This window comes from Centruroides sculpturatus, unplaced genomic scaffold (genome assembly GCF_000671375.1).
Source record: "Centruroides sculpturatus isolate CEXI.00-Female unplaced genomic scaffold, Cexi_2.0 scaffold97, whole genome shotgun sequence".
In the NCBI taxonomy this organism is placed as follows: Eukaryota; Metazoa; Arthropoda; class Arachnida; order Scorpiones; family Buthidae; genus Centruroides; species Centruroides sculpturatus.
In genome coordinates this window covers 31598-40892 of record NW_019384412.1, presented here as the reverse complement: position 1 = coordinate 40892, position 9295 = coordinate 31598, and the positions used below count along the sequence as shown (strand labels likewise).

Below are 9295 nucleotides of genomic sequence, written 5' to 3'. Positions count from 1 at the left end.
CCCCCCCGCGTTGGAATTTCGAAAAATCCTTTCTTAGTGTGCGTTTCCATGACGTACCCTAACTGTGTACCAAATTTCACCTCTTTAGGTTAAGCGGTTTGCTCTGGGCGATGATGAATCAGTGAATGAATGAGTGAGTCAGTCAGGACAAGCAATTTTATATATTTAGATAAAGATTATTTTAATTACTTTAGGTCTAATTGCAGTATAGCATCAGATATTTGAAATATCATTTCTAATTACAGTATTAAAATTTCCTAATGGGCATCATTAGATCAATAAGAGATTTGATGTAATTATATAATCTTTCTTCATGAAGAGGGATCATTTATTATGTTAGTACATGAATTTTGTGGTAAGCTACCCAAGGTTAGCTTACAATAGCCAGAAGTGATGTCATATCCAAACTTTAAGTCAAATATCTCATAAAGGATTGTGTATAGGACTACGATCCTTTCGATTTATTGATCCTCTTGGAGTTACCACCCCTCATTCAGAGCTAGAATCTCATCACTTGAAAAATCCAAAATGTATATTTAAAATATTATATATATTGAATAGTATGCAAATATACACCCACAACTGCTGTAAATAATCAAGTTAAATTTGGATATAATGATTATAAATTAGAAATGAATTTGGCACTAGAATGAGGCGTTAGGCGCCATCTCGTATTAATCTAAATTAATTAATTAAATATTATAATTATTAATTTTAATACAAGATGGCACCTAACGCCTCACTCTAGTGCCAAATTCATTTCTAATTTATAATCATTATATCCAAATTTAGCTCGATTATTTACGGCAGTTGTGGGTGTATATTCGTTTAATATATCAGGTTTTGATTGTGTATATTTGTATATTGAATATTATGAAAACTCTTTGGACATCATTACATCATTTTTAAATTTATATTTATATATCAAATGTGCAGTTTGAATTCATTATTACACTATCTCTCTTAATCAAAGACCATATAATCAAAGACCATATAAGTATAAAAATTCTCTTCCTAATCTAATATTTAGTAAATAACTTATTCAATTTTAATTACTTCAATAATCCAAAGATAAAAATGTCTTTTCAAATGATTTTAAAACTAAGCAACAAATCATTTAATAAAGCACAAATGCAACATGAAGTACTACAAATAAACCAACCAATAATCATATAATCTTCATGACAATGGGTCAGACAATTCTGTATTCTCTTTTTATGATAAAGATGTCCAAAAGGTATTTTCATCAACTACATTTGTATCTTAAATGAATTTTGAGTTCATTATAACATGATGCCTTCATTATAACAGCCGAAGTTTTCATCTCTAAAATGTGAATTATTCCGGTACTTTGAAACCGTGCTAGTAGTTATTAGTAGTAATTCAATGAATTACTACTAAAATGTGAATGTCGAACATCGAGCACAGCAATCTTGTAAGCGGCACTTAACATTCAACGTTCATACTTTAGAGATGAAACTTTAGCCACAACCTTGCTAGTATTTTTCAACCACTGGTCTATAGAAAAATATTCTATCCTACCAACACTGGCGCAGTCAATTATCGGCAATACTTAAATAGAAATCTAGTGTTACAATCAAAAGCAGATCTCGGTTTTTTGGGTCCTAGGGCTTATTGAAGTCCAATGAGGCCCCATTTTTTGTTAGATTAAGAACCTTTAAGTTAAATTGGGGTTTAAAATTAATTTTTAATAACATCACAAACTTTATATCGATAAGTGCTCATTGTTAATGAAAAAGTATTAAAAATTTATGATAATAATTCAATTTTTGTGCGCACTTGACACTTGGGGTCCAGGGCTTAAGCCCTATTAGTCCCTATGTAGATCCATCACTAGTTACCATACATATTTTGTTACATGCAATAACTCTATATGAGCGTAATAGATAAGCAAAATTCACAGCTGCATTAAATTACTACTCCACATAAAATTATCCACCATTACTAAACCTTTAATTCCGGTAACATAGCATTTAATACAATATCGAACTAACACTTTAGACCTTACCCAAGGTCTGCTTCAGGTTCTTAAACAAATTATGTCCAAAAATGGAACGCTTAGAATTGAACGTTTTTTAAATGCATTAAATTTTAAAAATTCAGAACATAAATCAAAATTGGAACAATTTGTTTAAGAACCCGAAGCAGAACTTGGGTAAGGTCAAAAGCATTAGTTCGATATTGTATTAAATGCTACATTACAGGAATTAAAGATTTAGTAATGGCATTCATCAATACCGGTAAATAAACTAGAACAGGGCTTCTTAAACTTTTTTTATTCACGACCCCATTTATGATTGTGATTTTTTTCGCGACCCCCAAAAAAAAAAATATAAAATAAAGATATATACAAATTTGCAAAAAGAATAATGATCTGCTACCTGGTGTCTTGTGTTACAATCAGAGCTGTGGAGTCGCATAAAAATCTACCGACTCCAACTCCAACTCCGACTTTTCCTTATCATGGGACTCCGACTAGGGGCAGACTTGTTACCGAAAGAGACCCGGAAATTCTGATGTCATCACTTGACCTCAGAATAAAATATTCAATAAATAAAGTTGTAATAAAGACAGAGCGTAGAAACTTTTTATTCCAAAGCTAAAAGACTTATCTAAGTAACATAGAAATATGTATTCGATAATTTTTACTTTTCCGGCTGTTATACAGAAGGAAAGTGTAGCGCTCGGTCAAAAAATGACCCCGCCCAAATTTTTACATTTTTGGACTCGGAACACCTTGAAATTTCGAGATATGCAAAAGATTAGAGGTTTTTCCTATATGTGTGGATGTTAGACTGTGTGTGGGGGGGCATGATTTCATTCACCCTGTTTGAAGCCTAATAATTTCTGTAGTCAGAGTGGTCAAAATCGGAGTCGGATGGTTTAACACAGGAGTTAGTTATTTAAGTCAAAGTGGTTGAACTAAATCATTCTAACATCTTAAGCGAGAACATCTTAACAGGTTTTACTGTATTATTATAAAATGGCAAAAAAGCTTACTTTGAGGGTAAAGATGAGTTTTGTTTTATTTTTTTAAATTTTGAACGCTAATAACGAGTAAAATATTCATTAAGAGATATGATACATGATCACTTTTATGTCTTTACCCTGTCGACCTTTAATTAAGAAATTTAATAATAATAAACAATAAACAATAAGAACCAAAATTTAATAATAATAAACAATATCTCAGAACAGAAAATAAAGAAATTAAACAAATTAGACGCCAACACACACGCGTGCGCGAATTTTTCCCCTTTATTGACTTTTTTGAGGGGTTCGGGAGTTCTCCAAACGTGTAGATTTGCAAAAAAAAAACTTGGAGGGTCAAATTTGACACGATTCCAATACTTTTCCGTTTTATATACATAACAAGTTGGTAAGTAAAAAGGAGTCGGAGTCGGCGGATTTTTTGACGACTCCGACTCCGACTCCACAGCCCTGATTACCTTGGAACAGAGACAACTGAATACACTGAAAAGCGACAACACTGCACTAGTTCACACTACAATCAGTGTTGCTAAATCATTGTCTCCCTGCACCAGAAGTGACACAAAGAGCAACTCACGAAACCTATGACACAAAGCTTGCCATTTTCAAACTCTCACAAATTATTTTCAATATTTTTCATTAAAATCTCGCGACCCCAAGATTTCGCTAAGAGACCCCAAATGGGGTCGCGACCCATAGTTTAAGAAGCCCTGAACTAGAAGATATCATTATAAAATTATCCATAATTTTACCAGTGTGCCACGAGAGAAAGGTCGGAAAGACGTCTTTATTAGGGCGACCAGATGTCCCCAATTTCCAGGGACTATCCCCAGTTTTGCCATTTTTAATATTTAATTGTAGAATCAATCTTTGAATAGAGCACGTCAATATAACATCACCAATTCACAGATCAATCAGTTTTAGACTCCATTTTCGTCAATTACGAACACGTCTCCGGCGGGATCGTAAACATTACGGTCAGCCTATCACTTTTTCCAAATTTTATATTACAAAATTTACTTCCAATAAAAATAAACACAAGACTACAGTACATCATTAGATTTATTTTATTGAAGTAAATTTTATAATATAAAAAACACAAAAATTGATAAAGATGTCTTTCCAAGTGATTTACGACCAAAGAAATAATCCATTCTACTTAATTAAGCGTAGATTTGTCGTTAACCTTAACACAACAACACGAAAATGGTCGATTACTGTTTACCAATTATTTGAAAGTTGGCTTAAGGCACATGTCAAACGTCAGGAAGTAAACGTTACATACGCGATAGGCAATATAACAGGCAATATTCTAATTAATAACCACGATTTTTAAGTCTTTTTTTTTTCTAAGTTATATAACTTAAGTGATTTTAATTAACGATAATTTTATCTTAAGTGACAGATCTACTTCACGTTTGATTTTAATAGCGTAATTCGTAAATACTTTAATATATTATCACACAATTACGTCGAGTAATGATAATTGTACCTTTCTCCCGCTTAATAACTCGATAATTAAGTAAAAAAATGATTAAATTATGACGTAAAATGAACTGTTTGTACCTTTGAACAGAAGACGAGACGATCTAGTGTTGTTAAAACACAAGAAAAAATATTTATCTCCTTTTCGCTTTCTCTTCCATCGTATATCGATAAGAAATTATCCTTATATAAACTTTATAAAATCACTTAAAAACTGTGTTTAATTAATAATAAATATCGTTTTAAATTACTATTTCGACATTAACACCATCCGCGAAAAAAAAAAATAATATAGTAATATACTCTCGACTCTCTCTACGTTCGGTTCCGTTTTGAAAATATATCGAAGCATCACGGATTATTATTTTAAATATGTCGATGTTTTCGGAAATAATACGAAGGTTTTCTGCTTTATTTATATTATATTAGGGATTTTTTTTGTGTTAGATGTATTAATAAATAAAAATTCAGGTTGTAAATTAGAGATGAATTTATATGCATATATTTTATTATATTCTTTATGCCATGGGGCATTAAGAGGTCTCCTTTCTAATGGGTTTAGGCAAGTCTATAATAGATGTGATCGAATAGTGAAGGGCGGGGTCCAACGTATCCAAGTTAAATTAAGCGTAAAAACTGATATACCGAGTAGTAAAAGCGTTAGTATGCCGCTGAGAACGGGTTTCGGGCTCAAATTTGGGTCGATTAAAATGTATGAGTTGACCCGGATACATCCAGTTCCTCACCCAGTGGTCACTTCAATTGTGGGCTTGGCATAATGTTATATTATGTTATATAAACCAAATCGTCTTTTATCTATCCTATGGAAGATATTTTCTCTATTTCGACTTTAAAAAAAAAAAAAAAACGCTCTCTCTCTCTCTCTCTATCTAAAAACGTTTAAGAATTACAGTAAAAATCAAGTAACTTTGAAAAATACAATAATTAACTATTTCTGTAACAAAAGATTATTTCTTTGACTCTAGTAGGTATTTGCATTTTTATGCATTTACAGAGCCATTTTATCGTGAAAATGTCGAACAAATTTTTTTATTGAAGTGTTTATATTTAACTTAGGCATTGGCCTTTCTCTTTTAACAATGTTTTCTTTTTCATTATATGATCTCGAGCCAAAACATTTTTAAAATACATTTTCAATATCGCAATAACATTCTGAATCGCTAGCACAATATAAGGGCTAAAATTAGAAATAAAATTATAAAAACTTACTTGGTGAAATAAAATGTGTGGTGGATATCCATACCTGGTACAAAATATTCTTCAATTGTACGAATATACTTTTAAAGAAAATTATAATTAAATATAGCTTTGTAAGCACATAAAAATAACATAAAATCTGCTTAACTTTTCGGCTCACCAGTGGTCGTGGTCTTCGTACCCTAAACACTGGGAGTTTCGGTCGTGGGTTCGCGTCTCGTTCGGACGGGCTGGCGGCCACGTGGAGTTTTCCGGGTTTTCTCCACATCTGTAACGCCTAAATAGGGGCCTGTTTCCCTTAAAAAGACATCCCGGAAGGCATCCCCCTAGGCAGATCGTCCAAGTGTTGCATTGCCATAACGCAAAACAAACATCTTTACTTTTTAAATCTTAACCACTCAGTCAAATAGCTCCCTACGAGTGGAATCAGAGACGTGCATGCACGCGGGCTGCCAAATCTCGAGGATGCCGATGCCGATACCTGTCAATGTCAAATGCCTCTTTTCTCGCATCACTAACATATCTCAAAGGACGCGACAGGGTTGTAAATTTTAAACGTTTCTCACCATAGCTGTAAAAATCTAAATATGTTAAACTTAATAGATTGTCCGTCGTTTGTTTTCTAACTAATTCGTTTTAGGACCAGGTGTGCACGGAAATGTACAACTTTTCGGTCACTCAAGTTGAACTGGAAAAATTTCTGTTTATATTACGTTACGGCGACCATCCGGACTCGCGAGATGGCGCCACTCCTCTAGGAATTTCCCGAGAATCCCGGACTGAAAAACGGGAACAAGAGTTTTTCCCGCAGGGGATTCTGGGTATTGTTGCTTCTTCTTGTCGGGTGATCGCTGCCACGAGCACGTGTAGCTCTCTCTCAAGTGTACTCATAAGATTGTTGTGAATAAACATTGTTTTAGTTTAAAAAGTGGTCGTGGACTTAACTAATTCACGTTTACCGCCTTCTGATAAATACAGTCTTGGTGGAGATCGAAATGGATGGAGAAAGACGGCCTGGTTTCGTCTAACCGACGGCGACCATCCATTACCTCCAACGTCTAATATTACGAAGAAATCAATCCCCGCTGTACTCGGTTAAGCTTTTAAGTAAAATTTCGGCTCTTTCATCAGTGTTTTGTTTACGTCCCCAATTCCCTAATCGCTTAATTATTTAACTATTTCTTAAGTAGAAATAAGTCGAAACCAGTTACTTTGTACTCAAATATTCCTAGTCTCGGGAAAAAAGTGGAAAGACAAATTTTTATGATAAACGGATACATAAATCGTAAATTTAAGGAAAATAAATTCTAGAGCTTTTTCTGTACCTCGTGCGTCTCTCTCATTGATTAAATATAGTTGTAAATGACGTTGTCAAAGTAACAGTTAATTTTTTTAACATTATACAAGAATTGTACACGGTTTTTTCTACATCCACTTAGAGATGGGACATACGAAATCGTAATATCACCGGTTTAACATTGAAATCCGTGAGTAATATAAATCGGAGAGCGGAATAAAAATATCAAATATTTTAAAGGATTTTTTAAAACTCCTGTCACTATACAGAACTATCGTAAAAACATACCAGTAAATTCTTATCGGTTGGGTTAAGTTATAAATCTACTCGTGATTCACGTAATCGGGCGAGGGCGGCCAAATATCTAGCAGGCGGCGGCTAACAGCCCAGAACCGGTCCTGGATAGAATTAGATGCGGTATACGTGTAGCATCCACCCAAGGTCTTAGGCTTCCACCAGCTAAACCGGATGAGGTTGGTGCTTTGTAAAGCGCGTGCGGGAATTTGGCTGTTTGGAAGCTGACAATACAGCGCTTCCACTCCGCCACTAATATTCGAATATACAATAGCGATCTTATCTTTTTTTTCACGTGTAGTATAGAAATTTGTAATAAGATACATAATGCGATTATAATAAAATATTGTGCGATTATTTTCATACAATTAAAATTAATAGACTATGTATTTATTTCTTAGAAAATACAAGAGAAGCGGCGCTTACACCGCTTCCAATGACGGCACGCCACTGTGACGTAATGTCAAGTCTACAAGAATAGCGGGCCTACCAGTGGCCAAGCGGTCTTCGTTCTCTGAACACTGGGAGTTCGCTCGGACGGGCTGGCCAAGTGGAGTTTTCTGGATTTTCTCCACGTCTATAACGCCTAAACAAGAGCCAGTTTCCCTTAAAAAGACTTCCCGAAAAGCATCCCCCAGGAAGATCACTCAAGTGTTGCGTTGCCATAACTAAAAAACAAACAAGTATAGCGAGGTTGAAGCCGACATTTTGATCTCTAAAACGTGAACGTCGGCCGCAACCTCACTAAAATCTGAAGGTCGATGTGGAACGAACTCAGCATCCGACAATAGCAGCTCGTTATTTCTTCGGCCCGGCAATCGATATACAGGAAAACCTCGGTTTTCGAACAGAATTTTTTTCTCATTGACTTAACATGGGGATAACCTTTCACTCCTATATCTCTCGTTCTAGGTCTAATTTTAAAATTCGGCCTCCGTCACATGCCATCTTATTACATAATTAAGTGCACTTATTATTTTCCATATTTATAATTTTTTTTAATTCTTTCCGCCCTGTGGGCACTAAGAAGGCCTCTTATAGCAAGCCTATTATGGGTTCGGCCGACATATCCCAGGACGGACCACCCTTCGAAAACCCATTATGAATCTATCCCGGGTCCCCCAGAGTAGTGGGCTGCCACCTTGACTACTCGGCCAACTTGTCTGTGCCTTGAAGAGGAAGGAGTAGAAAATATATGGTTTTTATTTTATCAAATATGAAGTTTCCTTATTTAAAAATTTCATCTTATGTTTGAGAAGAATTTTAATTAAATATGCTCAACGTATGTGAATGACGCACACAATAATTATCTGCGTCATACGCGTGACATAATGACTGATGTTGACAACACAAAGCGCCTTCTCTATTTCGAAATCGCCATTTTTATTAACAACGCAAGATGTTTTAATGCAAATGGGAGATAAAACTCGGACAGTTAATCTATCGATCGGTGTACAGTACATCGTATCGATAATAATTAGCCTAATTACAGTAATATAAAATGGTAGCATTCATTTTGGAAATCCCCATACAGTCGACCCCCTATAACACTGTTGATTATTCCGTTTTATATGAATTCCATGTTGTACGAGTCACTTAAATTTTACAAATACGTGAGCCGTTCACAGCCTGGCACAAGTATTTGTAAAATCTAAGTGACTCGTACAACATGGAATTCATATAAAATGGGATAATCAACAGTGTTATAGGGGGGTCGACTGTATTTTGTTTCTGTTTTTATCACGTGGGGAAGAGATTTATAGTGTAGGGCGTTAAGAATTTTTTGATTAAAATTCTTGTCAAGCGTAAGATGAAATTTATAAATAAGGAAACTTATTATTTAATAAAAATAAAAACAATATATTTTCTACTCTTTCCTCTTCAAGGCACAGAAAAAAGTCTTTGGTTTATGATTAATTATTGTTTATAGAGCATAAATACTAATAATAATGAAGAGTTAATTTACACCACAATATTAAAGCTCTGACG

General features: G+C 34.4%; 1 protein-coding gene across 1 annotated transcript in view; it reads right to left on the bottom strand.

Annotated features, from left to right (window-relative positions):
• Nucleotides 1–4809, bottom strand: part of LOC111619039 (cyclic AMP-dependent transcription factor ATF-7-like) — a 52010-nt gene extending 47201 nt beyond the window's left edge. The window contains exon 1 of the mRNA XM_023360678.1: nt 4579–4809. The gene's annotated coding sequence lies outside the window, so the exon portion shown is untranslated. The remainder of the gene's footprint in view (nt 1–4578) is intronic.
• Between the last annotated feature and the right edge of the window lie 4486 nt (nt 4810–9295).